A 20,072-nucleotide genomic window follows, 5' to 3' on the forward strand; every position below is an offset into this window, starting at 1 on the left:
CAACCTAAATGATTCTATGATTCTACTTCACACACTAAGCCATCGGGGACATCTAAACACATTAGAGGTGTGGACTGACAATCTGCAGAAACTCCCAAATGGGTAGGATGGAAAGCTAGCCACTGGATGATTGAATTTGAAGATGAATTGGTCATCACTGTATTTAAACACGGAAAAAGAAGAAAACATATGTGGCAAAATTCTGGTTTCCTTCCAGATGCGTAGCACAGCCAGGGGTGCAATGGCCAGAAGTGCAAGGAAAGCAGTGGCTGTGCTGCAGGCTGCTGGTCGCCGTGTTTCTATACGGGTGGCTGCTTGTAGAAGTGACCCAATATCTCTTAGTGTCTGTGTCTTTTCCAAGTGACAACTTTCATGTTTTAAGGAGACTTAAAAAAGCAATACTTCTCTTAGGTCAGCCTACAGCACCAGATGTTGTGTGGCCAATGAAAGGTCTCTGGAAATTAAATAGGATAAAAGAGGGTAGTATAGTTGAAGCCTTTGGCTTCAAACATGAAACCTGTTGAAGGTGGCTGAAGTCCTTTGATGAGCATCACCTGGCTGATTGTAAGGTATTTAGAGACCTCTTTCCATCCTCAGTGAAGGGCTTCAAATAATACTTGGGGAGCATGGATTTGTAAGTAGGATGGCAATAGGTGCTTCTAGAGGTTATATTAATTTTGAAACTATTACCTTACACGGTCAGATGCTCCTGCTTTCACCTCTGTTCAGTGGGAGGAAACAGAGTTATTTAAAGTCTATCCTCTAGCAAAAAACCCAATGTTCTCATTCTGATAATTCAAAGGTATACAGAAGCAACCAGAAAATTACTAATTATGACAAGAATGAGCTGGAGATGTTTCCAATTTCCTTAACTATTTCTGTCTACATCCTTTAAATATGAGGATTATAGCACTGAAACATTAAAATGCATTTCAGGGGAAAAAGAAAAAAACCACAACCAAAAAACAAAGCCAAACCAAATTACTACAGTGCAAAAGATGAAAATCTTAAGTAGGCCACTGAAGGGGGCAAGGGGAGAACGAAAATATGCCAGTGGCATTAACAAATTCTCAGAGTAATCTATCTTCCTTCCAGGGTTCAGGACCTTACTACAGAAGATGACAAAACATGTTTAACATGAATTGAATTGCAAACTGTAAAAGTCAGGGTACTTATTAATCTGTGACCAAGTAACTCTGTTCCTCCTAGCTATCCTCCTAGCTATAATATTAAATAATCATCTTTTACTTCACAATTAAGTAATCACTCTTGAAGTGGCAGGTGCAATGGAATGCAGAAAAATGCAAAAGGGCGATATGCAAGCCAACAGCAGTTGATCTAGGTATGCAATATCTGGAAACAAATACAACAGATTAGATGGCAATGAATGTTAATCAGTTTTGACATTGAATTGGGGGGGAACCCCAAGAATGTAGAGTTGATATAAATGTGTGTGTTTAAGACATACTGACAATCAGGAATATGTACTCTAAAATCTTGAAATGAGCCAGGTTTTTCTAGGTCAGATATGAACAAAGAGTTTGGACAATATACTTGATTTAAAAAACAATAGGACAAATCTACTGGCACTCAGAGGATTGCCCTTCTGTCAGTTAGTGCTGGGCCCAAATGCATTCTTTACTAAAATGCACTTGCCTTTGAGCAGCAAGCGAGGCTGACCTTCCTTCTCAGAAGTCTACCCTGCTGATGATCCTCTGATTCAGTAACAATGCAGTGCCCTTCTGGGGTATTTTTGACTTAAGTTTCTTGGCTTCAAATGGTCACAGGTAGGTACCACACCTGTGTCTTACAGAATGAGGCAGAAGGCTTGGGTGAACCTGCAAAGAATTTATTCAAGCAGTAAGTCTTAAACTTCCTTCTTATGTCCATCTATTAACTGACTTAGCTATGGTTGTTCTACCAGGTGCAGGAGCATCGTAATGGTGGAAGGCAGCTTAATGGAGTATTTGCAGTCGTGTCTGGTGCTGAAGACTGCCTGGGCATGGGCGGCTGCTTAGGCATGAGAAGGAGAGAAAATAGTTTAGAACATGACAAGTTGAGTTACAAATAGTGTTTTTACAGGACAGTTTCTGGTAAACTGTCACTGAACTGAGAGCACGACTTACGCTGGAATTTTGGTTTTCCCTGGAAGCTTGGCTAAAACTACAGCGAGTCTCTTATTAGTGCTCTAACAAATGATGGAGCTTGAGCCCTGAAAAACTGGAGGTTATTCCATAATCAAGTTATTCATTTTTGGGGTGCGGGGGGAGGACAGGGGGGAAATGTGATGGAAACTGTTTAAAAACCATCATGGCTTAGTGCTTGTATGCACTCACTATTCTTCTCAAGATTCACTTCCCTACAGCTTTTTTGCCCTCTTATAACTAAAATACAAAGAACTAATATTGTTATATTGTAATGCAAGTATATAATGCCATTCAGGCTCAAATGAATAGTAGAGAAATTCTATTATTGCTTGCACTCTGGGTGGATGTTAGGTGAAGATTAAAGACTTTGTGTGGCAAAGGAAGATTGCTGTTAGCAAAACACCATGGATGGCTTTAGTTTGTGGCACCTGCAAACTGGCCTGCCTATCTCTTGCTTTTAAAGATTTTTGAACTGTTTATTTTACTGGTGTTGACTGTGCTGCTTTCAGTCTTGCAAGCTATGTGAGCTAAGGGAAAGTAAATGAAAAGTTCTGTATTTGAGCTGTCATTGTGGCTTAGGTTTTTGTTTTGTTTTAACCTACACCTTCAAAGGAAGGAAATACCAGAAGCCTTGCAATATAATATGCATAGCTGACCTTTTGAGTTCCGGATTGCATCAGGAGGGAGGAAAGTACTTCAAGGTACAAAAGCGGAAGGTTAGAACAAGGTTTGGTAATTCCAGCACTTTGAGTCACTGGAAATAATAAATACTGCAGAGATAATTGTGCAGTGCTGCAAGCATAGATGGAAGAAAAGTGCAAATATATCCTGAACTATTAAAATACTAGAACGGTATTTTCAGCATCATTGGAACTTTTTCATTGGTATTGAGCTGTGAAGTTGAGTACTACAGAAGTAAATGCCAACTGCGACAAAATACGTAAAACAAGAGAAGGAAATTAATACCAAATGGTATCATCCAAAGCTATTAAATGGGACTCATAACAGAGCTACAGCATTCACTGTGTCTAATTCACTGGCATGCACTAATTCTGATAAGCAATTTGGCAGCATCTCCTCTATCCTGGATAGGACAAAGGGTAATAAGTGAAATAATTGCCCTCTGGGTTTGGAAGTTGTATGTGAAAAGCAAGAATTGTTGTCTGTCCATTTTTTTGAACAGTAGGAATAAAATCCTGATTTTAATTTTTTTTAACTGAGGTTTGTGGCAAAACTCCTATTGATGTTAGTTTCACTGCTCTGTTAAAGTAGGGATGCCTCCTGATCCAGCAAGTGTGAGGCCTGTTGTGCTGCCAATACAGAAACGTGGAGTAACAGACATTTGCTGCCCTTGGAGAACTTGCCATCCGAACAGTGTGAAATACATGGTGCACTAAAGAGATTTTGTGTAAGTGATATTTCTGTAGTGAGGAAATGTGGGGCTCCAGAATCCCAGAAAGTAGAGGGAGAGAGATAGCAAGTGACTCCAAACCCTCACCACAAAACTTTGAAGTAAAGGCATCAGCAGTGGGTTGGGAGTTAACATCATCTGTTTGGGTCAGTTTTGAGAGGCGGCTGCATCCCTCCCTCACACACCCGTGAGGCAAACCAAATGGGAGTGCTGGTGGTGGGGTCCAGAGGCTTGTTTGGCCAAGCACCAAGTTTCGTGGGGCACATCCAGCGAGTCGGTCGTAAATTTTCATTTTAACTGTGTATGTACCACTTGCTGAGATGGGTGTGGGAGCTGCTTTTCTCAGAGAAGCAGCACTGGCTGTGCTGCCGCTTTGTGTCGCAGGAACCACGATGGCAGCTGCCTGGGGCGAGAAGGGGAGCGCTGTGCTCCCAGCAGCAGGGCTGTGGAGGAGCGTTACTGGAGTTACCTGGACTTTGGCCCCTTAGCTGAAGGAGGGCTGTCTTTCATGCCCCAGTTTTCCCCAGCTCTTCCTTTTGAGTTGTTTCTTCCCTTTCAGTAGATGTCGACAGTCAGAAGCATTCCTGCAATGCCTTGGAGCAGTATATACTGCACTGAAGAATTAGAGAAGACCTTTCACTATTGGATGGGATTGACTGGGGTTCTGTGGGTTTTCTGCTTGTCCTACAGCTGGAGCGCAGAGAATCAAGACTCGGGCGCTTCCTCAGAGTATAATAAAACAACACTTCTTGTGACTTGCAATTGCTAAGTGGAGGAGAGAAGTGATAAACATGCTTCCCATCGTAAATGAGATTTGAGACTCTGTGATCTTTTGCCAGAAGGGGACACATGTCTAACAAAAGCAGTCAAACTGAGGTGTTCTGTGCGGTTCAGTTTCCTCCCACTCTTGCAGGCTGTGCTGGAGAGCAGGCTGCGAGGCCCCCCAACAGGAGCTTTGCACCCCATACCTGAACCAGGTTAGGTACCTGATCACTGAAATTGCAAAGATACATACTTTTATCCAATACTTTTTAAAAATAAGGTTAAAGCCTGCTGCTTAAAACCTCTTCCAGAATCTGTTTTCCATTCATTTATGTGCCCTAAGCAAGCGCTTTATGTCAGAATGATGTTTGCTGGTTTGTGTTGGTCTTTAATGCAACAAGTTAGATACTTATTTTAGGCACAAAGCGGTTCTAATTTTTTCCTGTGATTTTTATAGCTTTAAACTCCAGTAGTCTGTTGTACCCAAAGCACTGCCACTTTGTGAAACAGAAAACACTGCTTATTATGCAGAAGGGACAAACCATACTCTCTCAGTAAGTCTTTACTCTTTGTACTTGTGCTGTGTAGTTTCACTCTTACCTAAAAGCAGACTTGCTTAGGTTGAAAATATACAGTTACTAGTTACAAAAAGCTGTTGCATGGTATCAAGATGTCAGTCACTGCTAAGCTGGTATTTTTTAATAGCATTTTGTCCTCCCTGTAAATCATGCTTTTTTGTGCATCTTACTTATGGTCCACAGCCCTTGAGGTTTTTCAGGCACGCCCAGATGCTGTTGTGAACAGCACTCGAGTGATGAAATAACAATTTCCATACTTCATGATGCTCACAGGTGCATTAATACTGCACTGAAATGAGAGCTTGTGGCATGTTGGTAACCTGCAGGCCAGAGAGCCATGAAACTGTACTTGTGTTCCCCGTGTATCCCAGTAAGATTCTGTAGTGCTAGGGGCACGCTTTGATAAGAAAAACTAAAATTTGAGCATTTGGGCTACTTTTTCTTTACAGTGGCTTTGTGCATCTTAGCACTTAAACTGTCTGGAAAATCGCTCCAAACCTCCTTGTTGTCATTGCTCAGGTGGTCTTCCAAACGCAGTTCCCTTTCCACACCTTCCTGCAACTGAGAGTCTTTTCTGAGTGCCTTTTCCACAGCGAAGGTGCCAGTTCCTGGGATCTGAAGGCACCCGGTGAGGTTGGCTGCAGCGTTAGACGTAGACCTCGGGCAGTGCCAGCCCTCCTCTCGCTGGCAGAGGTGAAGTGTGGGCTGCTGTGCCATAGCAGGGCCACGGGAAGCCCCCACTCCTGCAAATCTGAGGATGCTGTATAAATACCTGTAGAACTAAACCAAAAACTTGCTCTAAATGCTCAGTCCACAGCTTCAGCTCCTATACCCTTCCTTGATATGGCCACATATATATCTTTGAGTTTATCTTAATGGTTCTTCATTGATTTTTGCCTCCAGATGGATGGGCAGCAGTTGCCTGTGTATATTCTGTATTCAAAGTATGAGCTGTGGTAGGTAGTTAACCACTTATATGAAATCTTTTTGTTTCTCTGATGGGGCGAATGTCAATAGCTGCATAGTTAGTGCTGAAATTTGTCCTTACTGCAAATTAGCAGCTGCCTGCAGTATGTAATGCAATCTTAATTTTTTTTTTTCCTGAGCCCTGTTGAAGGTATGTTGAAGAATGGAAACCATTTCTTAACAGCTGGAGCATTTCTTCTCTCAATTTCTTCTGGGTTTTGGTCACTTTCAGACAAAAATGAAAGTGTGGCTCAAATTGCCAAACTATTAAAATTACTTTTCTGGGGGTGGAAGGAAACAATGGCAGATATTATAATAAAAATGTGGTGACTTTGGTAGAGTAAATTAAGCATTTTTAGACCAGATCTCAAAGGTAAAGCTCCCTTAAAAGAAAAGAGCTTTTCAAAACACTTAAAAAACCCACAAAAACCCTCCAATGCAAAATATTTATGATCTTCAGTTTGGCACAGGTGGAAGAATTGTATTTACTTCTTGTGCTATAGGATCCTCTTTGCTTGTTATTTTCCATACTGGGGATGTCTGCCAACTCTTTATTCTGAGGTAAAAAAGATATCTCAATGATTAAGCTAGCAAACATACTCTTGAGAAATGCGTTCAATCTTTTTTCCATTATGCTGTTTTTATGCTTATTAAAAAAAAAAAAAAAAAAAAGGCAGAGAAGTCAGACTAGCATTGGACCTCATACTACTGTCAGTGTTTGGCCATGATAGGTGAACTAGAAGCCTGAAAGACAGTGTCTTAACATCTAGCACATCTAGCTGGACTAGGGTAGTTGGATTTAGTTCATCAGTTTAACACTTACCGCTGTTTTTAATAAATAAAAGTAAAATTCAGTGGTTTAAAACCAGCTAAAGAGAATGTAATAGTTCTTGTGGATGAAAGCTTTTGTGCAATTTTAAAGACCCTAAATAATCACATGCCACAAGGGAGGAGAATGTGAGTGCAAAAATCTGCCAACTGCACAACAAATATAGTTGCAAAATTGCAGGGTTTGTATGTTTGGCCTCTCCAGCCTGGTCTCTGGAGCTAAGAGATTGTCTTCATCCTGCATAATGTGGCGAGCAGAGTTTCTGGCAGAGCTATGACTATGACTTGATGGTGAATTTCCTTGAATTGTAAAATTAAGCACAACTTTACATGCATGTTAGCTCAATTTAGCTAAACTTGATATTGCAGAGGATGTCTTGCACAGTAAGGCTGGAGGTTGCTGTCATTGAGATGAAATACTGTTTTTCTGTTCTTTCAAAGAAGAGTATTACTTAAAAAGCTTGGCAAATACTTGCATTTAGTAACAAGATGTTCTCATTTACTAAATGCAGAAGACTTTTCCATTAACGGATGAGCTCTGATGAATCTTGCTTTGTCAATTTATGATGTTGCTCCCCATCTTTACTGAAGGTTATTGTTGTCTTAGTAAAGTTAAGACAGCAATATAGCCCATGCTGTAGTGTATCTGTTACAAAGTCCAGCATATTAATGGAAAGCTATGTTCTCCAGCAATTAACACAGAGGGGCAGGACTGACAGCTCAGGCCGTAATTTTGAAACCACTGTAGGTAGTTGCTGGGACATAGCTGCTTTGGCTGCACACACAACTAACTTCTCTTTGCCAGGCAGGCTCTTGGGTGTAGCAGGGCTGACTTAAAGGGTTAAGTGCAGCCTAGGGTGTTTAGCTGGAAATTATTTCATTAAAGCCTGTTAGATTTCATTTGAAAATTTGGGGGGGAGGGGGGATGACGACACCTAATTACTCATATAATCTCTAATGGGGAATATCTGTTCCCTGAACAGAATTTCCTGGTTAAATATGATGTCTTTTTGACTGCTTCTGTCGTCTCCTTTATTGTCTTTGAATTGGAGAATGTATAAATTAAAATGTTAAGTTCTGCCACATTCTGCTCTCAGTATTATTTTTTTTTCCTGAGTTTAGGTTTTCCTCTTTTGCTGGAGTTTATGATCAAGTATTCCAGTCAGCTGCGATGGTGTAACATGGGAGCAAGGAGATCTCAAGCTGAGGTGTTCAGACTTCTTTTGTCCATTCTTGCCCAGTAATGCCTGTTCCTGCTGTTTTAAGGAGAAGCAAAAAGTTGATTCTTTAGAGTGAATTTGTGGAGGGGAGGGGTGTGTGAGGCCAGACAGGGCTGAGGGAAGGTCTGTTTTATCCAAAGCTGAGCAGGACACTGTGGTGTTGCTCTGAACGTGTAATAACTGTTTTATTTGTCAAGCTCTGTAATCATTAGCAGTGCAAACTATACAAGTGTTGGTAGCAGAAATAAAGCATTTTGTGTATGCCACAATCTCTTTTAAAGAGATTATTTTTGTCACCAAATACTGCTTACTACAAAACATATTAGTTCTTTTCTCTGCATCAATATAATTAGTTCAGTCTGTTAACCAGTGTATTTCATCTAACACTTTCTTCTGCGTTTGCTGACAATACAATTACAAAAAATTACAAACCAACTGAAAACAATGCAAATACATTTGTCTGTTTGCTGTTTCTTCTACAATGGCAGTTTGCCAGAGATGACACGCTTCACTAAATGTCACTAAATATTATGTACTTAGGACTTAATTATGCCTTTAAGGCACTAGCCCTTTCAGGGAAGAGAGTGGATAAAATCACTTCCTTGAGAGCTTTGAGCCATGCTCTGCCTGAGAAAACATGACTGCTGGCAGCATGGTGGGAAATCAGAAGGCAAGTTGATCGTCTATTTGAGATGATGGAGCATATGTTCTTGCCCACACCTTCTCAGCTCTGCTGATGGGTGAACTATCTCACTGCACTGGCATTAAATAAACCTCTGTTAAAGCTATGTCTGCATCTGTAGCCTCCAATGCTCTTTCTGTCCCATTATCTAAGGCTTACAGTATGAAGTCTGATATCCTAAATACTTCTAGATTTTCCTACACTAAGACATAGTATGAATGGTTAATGAAAAAAGAGAAAAAGACCCACTTTGCAGGCTTTTTGCCCAACACTAACACTGGGAGCCAGGAGGACCGAAGGGGTGAGAGTTTAGACTGGGATCTCATTGATCTCTGAAGGGACTGTCAGACCCAGGACACACAATTGCTGACAGCTTCTAATTCTTAACTTCTTGAAAAGAATATATTTCCTAGCATATTTATAAGCTTCAGAATATATTCAGAGACAATCCATGGGAACACAGCTAAATCAGGATTATATTGCACTGTGGAAGTATGTAGGATGTAGCTGTTGAATAATTTAATGCTGCTTTTTTCTATCATCTTTTTCATCTATCTGTTCTCCTTAGCATTTAGGCCACTCTCAAAAGCCCTTTTTAAAGTCAAACTATTACAAACTACTGCAGATGTGAGTCAGCGCTATCAGTAGTTGCTGGATTTCCCAAGAGCTGTATCTCATGTCAGGTAATTTTGTTTAGCATTTTATCTCTTTAGACAGTTACTCATTAAGAAAAATAGTATCTCAGTTTCAAAATCTCCATAATCCAGACTACAGGAGCAACTACCCGAGCTGGGTAATGTCAGTGTCAAAATTTCTTCTTCCAGGGCTTCCTCATTGTTCACAAAATCACTGTGCCGAGTAACAGGTTGTAAGTTCAGGAGCCAGCCCTGGCAATCACCTCTTCTCTCCACCTCTAATGTGAGCTTTCTCCAACTCCCCTCTGCTGTATGTCTTCACTCAAGCTCTACTCCTGGGCTGAAGTTTTGAAGAGATGAAAATGGCACCTGTCCTCATTGGCACTTGCTCCCTGGCCCCCAGTCGATGATTTAGCCTCCTCACTGATTTCTGGAACCTCTTTTCTGAGTTTTTTGGGGTACTTAACTCTGCTATCCATACATGTATAAAACCAGAGATGATTGCAGCAAATCCTTTCATCATCTTTGCCATGTGTGTACTCAAACACATCTGGGCTAAAATCTTATAGCTTAGAAGAAGGTAAGCAACATATGCTCTAGTCTCAAGCAGTGTTTTGCAAACCAAAAATAGCAGAGTCTGAGTTCTAATAAGTGAAACATCAAGAGCTGCTGTTCACATGGGTTGCTTGATTTTACCCTTGACTTCAATAGAAAAAATGTCCTAGAACTGTTATATCTTCCTTGCTGTAACATACATAAAACACAAATGCGTTCTAACTTACTGTCATCAGTGATATTTATATAAAGCACTGGGTTTAAAATGGTACATTATTTATTATTGAAATGAAATTTAATTGCACTTAAATATTACTCACTGTGTGTCTTTTCCCATTCTATTATAAATGCATCCTAGCATGCTCCCTGCTTGCAGCTGAAATAATAAATGATTTCATAATTCAAGTTATTTGTGGGATACCGGAAATGGATTTTCTGTCAGTACAGAGTCATTTTATGAACTTGTTAAGGTGTGGGTATTCATTGCTTCATCTTTTCTTGCAGAATAAGTCTCTAGACAGTAGTATCTAGCATTTAAATGTTTTGGAGGAGCTCATGTTGAAATGAGAAGAATATTGAGGGTAGATATCAAGTGATGTTTTTGCCCAAGATCATAGTTTTAGTGACAACACATTTAATAATGCTTCACTAAATACCTTCAAATGTGTACTTTACATTTACAGCCTTGTTCTTGTGTTGTAATTTCATTGCTATCAGTGCTTCTAAAGCAGATTTTTCTTTCTCTATCCTAAAGTTTATCAATATGAAATGCTGCAATAGACTTAATAATAGGAAAACAATATTATTGGTATGATGGTCCTCATGAAAAATATTGAAATTGTGCCAGTTCTTGCAGAAAGTATTCTCCTAGTACTTAGGTGAAATACAAGATGACACTCATGCTAAAGGATTTTCAGTTTTTTACATAGTAGATTTCCTATGTAGTAGTTTTACAGAATGTCTTAAATGCTATATGACATCTTAAAAACAAGCTACTAACCCCCCTTCTTAAAAAGCTATTAAGACTACAATGTGAAATACATAAAACCTAATAAATTTCAGAGTTCAAGAGGGTTATGAAACCCTAACTTGGTATCCTAGTATATGGTGTGATTATTCCTTTTTCCATTATTCTCTTCTCCCTTCCTTTCTTCTCCTCTCCTTATTTCTGCCTTATTCAATACTTTTTGTGAAAGGTATTTTTTTTCCTCTTCATCTTTCAGTGTGTGGTCACATGCATTATTAACTACTTCCTATTCCAACCCTACAATAAAGAAACCATGTTAATGTATGCCTAGACTTCTGTATGGCACTGTCATCAATTGTGGTATTGTGACAACTATTAATGAATTCATCCTTAAATCGAATCTATTATGGGAGACAGTGTGTGTACGAGAGAGAAAAATGTGTGTTACTAGATATAGATACTATCCACATTGCATACATGAGGCTATTAGGTGCAAGGTTAATACTATAAAATTATCTGACATTGAGGGCTCAGTTTGGAAGTGATCTTATTTTTCAAGTACTTCATATGTTAGGAAAAACTCTTTTTTTAATCATAAGGTGAGTGCATGAGTACTTGTGACTTCTGCAAATCAGTCTGTAGGTATTGGTGTTATTCAGTGTCTGTAAGTGTAGCTGGTGCACAGAAAACAGGAAGGGCTGTTAAAGGACTGTCAAAGGCAGTTAGAAGTGGTTCAGAGCTCAGGGGTCTGCTCCTGGTGGGTTAATGCAGGCCTGGATAACCAGCTGGGACCCAGTCAACCCTGTTAGAGAGACAGTGCTGTCAGCACGGTGCTGCGCCTCGGCATAGGCACCAGCCCAGCCCTGGACCTATAGCTTGCCTCTGCCTGGTGTGGAGTGTAGGCAGAGGCAATGGTGTGATTAAGAACATGGTAACAGTTGCTCAAGCAATGTTATCCTGCCTGCTGTTGACTTTTAAAAAAATATTCTAGACTTGTATGCTCTTGGATAGAGCTTCTGAAATGATAAACTTTTAAGAAATTCTGCATGTGAAGAAATCACTTCTAGGAAGAAGTCAGTACGAAGACTTGCAGTGCAGACCTGTACAGTTTGAGCTAATGGAGTAACCTGTTTATGACAATCAGGTACTAAAAAAAGATATAATGTGCTTTTGGTTTTGTGAGAAAGGAGTAATGAAAGCTGGGGCTCCTGGTTTAATTTACAATTGTGTAGCAGTGCAGGCTTCAGCAGGATTTCTGCTTCTGCCACCATAACTTCCTCATTGCTTAAATCTGCTCTTGTTCCTTCAGCTCCCAGTACCTGTCTGTGCCCTTTTTCTGTGGCTTCTTCCCATGTCCTTTGCCAAAACATCTGTATTTTTCCATGGTGCCTGTCATTCTCTCCAGACTTATTTCTCTGCCAAGCTGTCCTGGACATCTTTCCTTGCTCACTATTTCTTGTTTTTCTGTGTTTGACTAATGTCCTTCTCTGCTATTCCTCTTCCTTCTCTGCACTGCTCTGGTGTCAAGAAAGGAGGCAAAGTACGCTGGCCCTTCTCCATTACTTCTTGCTATTGAAGCAGTGGGGCTGTTTTGGCACAAACTTCAGGAGGAAAAATAATTGGGCTCAGCAGACAGCAGCATGGGCAACTGTATTCAAAAATTTTAAGCTTGGGATGAAAGACTACTAGAATGGAACAATTTGAGCAGCTTTAGTGGTAGACCTCATCCTTTGACCTGCCTAAAGCAATGTTTCTAGCTTAAAATATGTCTGTAGTTAATGATCCTGTTTCTCCTATGCTTTTGGCCATTTTAAGAAGAGGTTAGGACTACATTTCTGTAGGCATGTGGATGCACAAACTAAGTCATATTTCATACCCAGACTATTTTTTTAAACAATTGCTATGATAATGTGATGTGATTTGCCCTATAGATGCTTTAAATGAAATATAGGGTTAAATCTAACGCATTTCAATGCTAATTAAAATCTTACACTAGAGGTGGTAACAGACAGTGGGTGTCCTCACTGGGTGAGTCAGTTCCTTCCATATTCCTACCCATTTTCCCTGGATCTCACATAAAAAGACTCTTTTCTGATCCCATAATCTGTACTATTAGTTATTAGTAACAGCAATGCACAGAACTGAATGCAAAATGACCATTTGCTTTACTGAAGCAGTTTACATTTGAATTTCTGCCTGCGGGTGGTTGTAAATTTATTGTATATTCTAACATTTCTTTTTTGAGGATCTTGACCTCCAATTCTTACCTGAGGTGGTAGACATGGTCTCTTCCGTTCCTATTTGTCACTAGTGTAAATTTATATTACTGCAGCATTAGTCTTGCATGTAATTTACAGAAATGTCATGATGGTCCACTAACATATATGCAACATACTAGAATAGAGTTTTTACTGAAGTTGTCGACCATGCAATAAATTTTAGCTTACCAAACTGACAAAAACTAGCTATTCAGAGCCACCATGAGATGCAGTGTTACAGACTACACTGTCTCGATTTGTGCTAGCTGTAAATCTTAGTTTTCAATAGGAATACACAGAGATAAACTTGGCGCATTGTGTCAGCTAGTGGAAAATAGAAGCTATTATCTTTTCCTAAAAGCAATGGTGACAAGACCTGATAGCAAAGAGCAGCTCCAACAATATGATTAATAACGTATAAGGCCAGAAGGATCCATTGTTATCACATACAAACCATAAAACTTCAGCAGGTAAATTCTAGTTTGAACTAAACAGTATCTTAATTTAATAACTGGAGGTGATAGAGAGTCTACCACAATTAATATAGCTGCCTAACAGTATTCATCATAAAAAAGAGAAAACTGTAAATCATGCCTGCGACTTAGAACGGCGACTAATTCATTGGTGATTAAATGTGAGGTCTTTGGTACCATTCCTTGTTCAGCTTTGCAGAATTAAACTTTCTTCCACCACACATGAAGATTTTGACCAAAAAAAATGGTAGGCAGTCTTTTGACTGAAGTGACTGTGCTCTGTTTTGAGATTAACAGCAGCTCTCCTCCCTTGCAAGCTGACAGATGCAGAGTCTGATATTTTAAGTGGAGACTGCCAAATATTTTGCTGAGCAGAAAAATTGCCATTGTCACAGAAAGGTGACCAGGATTCAGAGGTAATTATTCTAAATGTTTATTCTATACTTGCTCATTACTAAAAAAAAATCTGAATTGACATAAGTGAGTAGTTTTAATACTCATAAACAAGTATTGTGTCAGCAAAACCAGAACACCTGTAACTGCAAATAAGGCAAAGGATCTGCTGCTCTATTGTAGTGTAAAAGTTTCCAAAGTAGGGACAAGCCTGTAGAAGGCATTGGAGGGGAAGGGTCAGAGCCAAGGGGAGATTTTGTGATTAGGGGACTTTTTGGAAGGAAGGGTAGAAATAATGGGGGGAGGGGAATGCCTGTTTTGGGTTTTTTTGGTGTTTTTTTTTTTTTTTTTAAATCTGCTGTGGAAAGCATTTTTCCTTTGCTGCTTTGAAACAGAGCTTTTTGCTGTAACTTATCAAGCTGGCTTTCAACTTTGAATGTCTTCTGTCATATAACAAGTATAAAGATCTGCATTCTGAAGGAAATTATTTGATTTTAGTGAAACAATGTTTTGACCTGAAATATGTTGTTCCGGAAGCTTGTGGGATAGGAAATGGTAACTCCACATGCTAATAGTTCTTGGAGCTGTGCTTACTGAGACAAAAATAGGTTTGGCGGCCGCTGTGTTTCTCCAGCAAGACTGCACTTTAATCAGGATGAAGGGGATTGTGCAGCCAGGGAGCAGGAGGATGTGGTATGAGTTTTACCTAATGACTGCCCCTGGGCAGAGGGGCAGCTCTTCTGCTTACCAAAGGTGCTCATGAAGGAGTGGAGCAGGAAGAGAGACTTTTCCCTTGGCAAAACCAGTTCAGAACTCATTGTAGCAGGCTGTCCCAGATACTTGTTAGAAGACGACTAAAATCAATCCCTATGTTCCTGTCAACTCAACCACAGCATGGGTAAACTGGTGCTTTTCCTTTCCCTTCTTCCATGCAATTTCCCTTCCTCTGTCTCGCACTGCAGAGAACAATAACCTTTTGCTCTGTTCCTTTTGCATTGTCTCTGTGGCCCTGTGTGTCCTTGCCCCACCAGCGCTCTCCTGCACGTTTCTAAGACCTGGACACTCCATGTCTGTACTCTTTCACATCTCTGTTGCTTAAACGTCCTTCTGTTAGTCCCCAACACCTGCAGAGTTGTTCTTGGTTATACCCCTTGTCAGTTCTGCTAAAAGCACTTTCTGAGCTTGCTGTGCTGCTAGTGCTCCCAGTTTGCATTCACCTTCCTGCCTCTGTCTTGCTTTCAGTATCGCATCAATCATGAACTAATCATCTCCCTACCTTTCAGTACACATTCATTACTGACACTTTGTCTCTTGCCCTGATTGTCCTATGGCTTTGAGAGGCAATAGTACTGCAAGAACTAAAGAATAACGCGCAGAGAGCTTGTGGACAGGACAAAACTGACAGTGAGGCAGCCTACTGTGAGGAACAAGAGAGGATGAAAAGACCACCACCATGAGGGTGTTTAGGCAGGGGGGTGGTTTGGAAACCATGATGTTAAGGACCAAGGAAGAGAAAGGAGCAGGACTACTTTCATGGCCGGCTTACGTGGATCTAAGCCAATGCTTCTCTGCTGTAAAGGGATAGTCATGCATTTGCCTCCAAAGGCTCTCCCACCCATCTTGCATTGGCAGTAGCTTTCACCCAGCATGGGTTGAGTTGGGTCAGTTTGCTGATTTGACAACAAAGAGCTGCTAAGGCAGGGGTGAGGGAGGGATAACACTTTTTTCTCCTGGTAGTTTGGCCTTAGATTGGTTTAAAACTGCCATAAAACCATCTCTTTAGAAAGGTGAGTTTAGGGTTCTGAGGAAAATAGAGGTGGAAGAGTGCCTGGAGGAGAAAGACTCTGTGTAGGAGGCAACTCTTGACATTTTACTGGGTCTTAATAGAGAAGGCAGGGGGAAGATATCATAGTTGGGAAAGGAGTAAATACCGCATCCTTCCTTCTCCTCCCAAAACAAGGGGAAGGAAAAGCGAATAGTTGTATTGACTGAGCAACCAAATAAATTAGTCAAAAAAGTCTGAAACAGTTGTCAACTTCAGTTTTGCACATGACTTCAATCTAAGTGGGAAATTATTTTACTGATGCTTTGACTGCCTTCTCCACCTCCTCTTTCTTCATTTCATCCATCTGTTGTGCTCTTTCATTCCTGAAGATCTTTTTTTCTGTTTCTTGTAAGAGTAGTGATCCTTTAGTGTATGATTATGAAATGCTGAAGATAACAGGACCTTGATCTCTGCCTGGGGCCTCTACCTGTCTGTAGTGATATTTCCAGTGAGTCAGGGTCTGTCCAGACAAGGATATCTCTGCAGCCAGAGCCCCATTAATGAAAGACAGAAAAATAAACCACGCTCACCAAGGACATGCCTTAAGCTGAGACAAGGCCACTTCCAAACAAAAGCATTCGTTTAGGCATATGGCTACTGTGAATGTTTTTCAAGTGTTAGTTAAATTAATAACAGATGTGCCCACTTTGAAGTAATAGGGCTTGATATAGAGGAGAAAGGAAATCTAATAGAAAACATCCTCAGAAAATTCAGTCTTCTTCCAATTATTTTTATATAGAAATACATAGATAAATTAAGACTTTATTAGAAATTTTAAAATATTTTTGTCAGCAATGATGACATTTTTAGGGTATGTTACAAATTGATAACTAACAGGTATGTACCAAAGAAGAGGATTTGTAAATAATACCATATTCTGCAAAAGGTGATATAAAAATGCATTAGAGAAAATGCTAGCTAACAGTTAGGTCTGAGACAAGGCTCTTTTCTTAACTCTGAACTGGATCTGGACTTAAAACAAAGTTCATGTCTTTCATAACGATAGGGTTATATAGCTATCAACCTCGGTATATATATCTTTCTTATTTCAGCTCTGTTTGCTTTGAAACCTAATTTTCCCATAATCATAACTTTCAGTCTCTGTTTTCCTCCACCACGATAATTGTGACAGAGATCCTTTAAAACCGTGACCAAATTTTACTAGCAAATATCTATTTGTCATGTCTGAGTAGCTTCTTAATAACTAATAAATATATTGTTTGATGTCCTATCTTAATTAACACTTGAACTACACTGTTAGCTGAGCTGGTTTCTGTAACCCAGCCTGCCTTCACGTGGAAAATCGTGTCTGACAAAGCTGAAGCCCTTTACACCTTGCATATTTCTGGCTTTTAGCAGACTAGCTTTCTGTTTAAATAGCCTCTCACAATAAATCAAGACAAGTTGGGTGTTGGCAGCAGTGCTGGAAATCGTAACTCACCTGCAACGGTGGGCTAGACCCTGGAAAAATCAGCATTATGTGGATGCAGAGTTGTGAATCCCCTTTGGGCCAGGAGATGGCCTTGCCCTTGGCCAGCTGGAAGGGGGGAGCTCCTCCTCCTAGCAGAGTCAAGGTATTCACCCAGTGTGCCTATGGGGTCTGGATTTGGGGATAAAGCAGCATGTTTCTTTTTCAGCTTCCTCTAGTAGACATCAGCAATTAAATAATAGTTATTACTATTTGTTTCCTTTTTTTAGTAGGCTTCTAAAAAACTGGAGAGAGGTTTCTGAGAGAGGATGGATTTCTTCAGAAATCTGAGGATTTCTCATACCCAGGGGAATTTTGGGGTGACAAATTAACCAGTTGCTCTTCTGTGCTGCCAACAATTTGAACATCTCAAAATAGTTATTTGTCTTTCAGATGCCACAGATTCTCTTTCTTTAGTATGTGCTCATGACATTTGTTGGAGCTCTGGGCAGATTTAGCCCCAATATGTCTGTATTTTTTTCTCTTGTGCATTTGTTTCTTCACTAATGTTTGGAGCAGAGGAAATTCCTCGGTGGTTTCTGTGTGTTCTAATTATCTTGGAAAAGAGAATTTTATCTATTCAGATATGTTTGCATAGGGGTGGTGGGTGTTTATGCCCAGCAGACTGGGAAACTGCCAGGCTGTTCAGCTTGGGCACAGTCTGAAGCATCACTGGCCTGGAGGGGTTTGCCCCATGCTGAATGTAGTGCTGCGTATAATGTAACCCTTCTTCCTTTTGTTGAGTACATTAAAGTAGATAATTTATACATTGTAAATCATCACGATTAAATCTTTAAGTGTATTTAATGTCCTTAAATGTCATTCAAGAACTGTAAAATACATTTTAATAGACATATGATTTCAGTAGTAATTTTACAGATAAAAATATTACTAAACTATGCCTGACTGTACATTCAGCTGCACCTTTGCATTTTGAATTTCTGAACGGACTAGTACACTGAATGGCAGTGCTAGAGAAATAGCCTTGCTGGTAGTTAAGAGGAGAGCTCAGGATGTGCTCCTTGCTGCTATTACCCTGGCAGATATATGCTGTAAAGCAGTAAACCATGAAGAACAATAAAAAAATTAGTTGGATATTACAGAAAGTCAGTTAAAGGTATAGAAACATAATGATGAATATTTACAAGTAAAAGTAAGAGTTAAGTGAAGTCGAGTTATGAGTCTGCTGAGCAGGATGCATTTGTTTCCCCTCAGCCCTCTTTTGCATGTTTTTACTTGATAATATTTGTAGTATGTTCTATAACCTCCCCATGTAACAGTATTTTAATGCTACTTGTCTCCTTCTTGAAAACAGAAAGAAATATGATCAGTAGACAGGATGACAAGCTAAACAACTGCCTTCTAAAGTGATTTTAATACAGCGAGGAATTGAGTGCAGTGGTATTTTAATGGGACTAAAAAGATTTGTTGGTACTTTGTCTTAAGTATTAAGCTACAATGCTTGCAAAGTGGTGTCCTGTGTTTTGGAAGCAGGAGCTGGTGTTTGAGATGCTTTTGTTGTAAAACCAATTACAAATAAAATTTGTCGTCCTAAAAAATAAAATCTGCCATGTCATATACTCATTTTCTTACCCTGTCAAGCAAATGAGACTAATGGTATCAGTAAGGCTGCTCATGATGCAAGTTACATACTTGGTGCAAATGCAAGTGGCAGGTTCTGGTCCTACAAAGGTAATGAACTTTTGAAGGAAAAACACATGATCTGATTTATGGACTTTTTATCTTTAAATGACTCTTCTAAATACAACCATTGAAAAGGTTTTAAATAAAACCAATAGCTCAGAATGCAAAGGATTAGAGAAATTGCTTCTTTATGACAAAGCCATGTAACCTAAAGATATTTTTTTTTTTTTTCCTAGCAGAACCTTAAATACTATTTCCAGAAGAAAACTAGAGAGAATACTAAACTTACCAGTTAATAGCTATTCATACTGTTAACACAAATATGCTGCCAGGAGAATGCAGGTACTGTGCGAGGTATCCGTTTTAGAAAGCATGTATGTCTTCACTGGAAAACAGGAGCACTTGACTTTTCTTTTTTTACACATAAATTTGTTGCAGTAAATTGTAATTCTGTTGTGACTACCTGATGTCTGGACCAGAAAAATAAGTATTAATGTTGCCTTACTGCATTCGTGAAAGTAGAGACTTAAAATTTACATTCCTTTCTCTCTTTCCATTTTTAGCATTAAGTTTCACTGAGATAATATTTTTTTTTTCCATCTGCCTTTTGAAGAGCTTACTGCAAATTCAGAGAATCTCAAGACATCAGAAAAATACTTTTTTGTGATCCCTTTTGTTTATTTATAAAAGATTGCTTAATGGAATTCATTCTTTCCAACTTGGACACTTATTTAAAAATTGAAATCCAGTTGCCAAGCAAAATAAATGCAGCAGGGTAAGCCGCTGTGGAAAAACAAGGCATCAATATGTAATTTTGTTGAACTGACAAAGTGAAATCATAATATTAATCTAATAATAGTTTCATAGAAAGCCAATCATAACATTATTTAAATATTGTAATAGATTTTGAATCACAATAAACCTTATAAGATAAGTTCCTTTGGTTTTGCCATGGAGATGCAGGTTTTCTTCTTCACTTATAGATGTTAGTGATTTATAAATCAAACAGCTTGTAGTGAAGTAGGTAAGGCAATCGGCTTTGTCCTAAATATTCTGTAATATCCTTGGCTGCCTGGTGTGATGGCAGTCTTGAAGGCCTTGCTTGGGAAGTGGTGGTCTGTGGAGGTCCCTGCCTGCTTCTCTGGGTCTCCAGGAGTCTCCGAATGGCCAGGGTCAGAAATGGGGGGGCCCTTTTGATGTACCTGCACAAATGCTTTTAGTCTTCTAGTACTATACCTGTAGGAGCACTTCAGTGTTTCA

This window comes from Aquila chrysaetos, chromosome 6 (assembly GCF_900496995.4).
Source record: "Aquila chrysaetos chrysaetos chromosome 6, bAquChr1.4, whole genome shotgun sequence".
Classification (NCBI taxonomy): Eukaryota; Metazoa; Chordata; class Aves; order Accipitriformes; family Accipitridae; genus Aquila; species Aquila chrysaetos.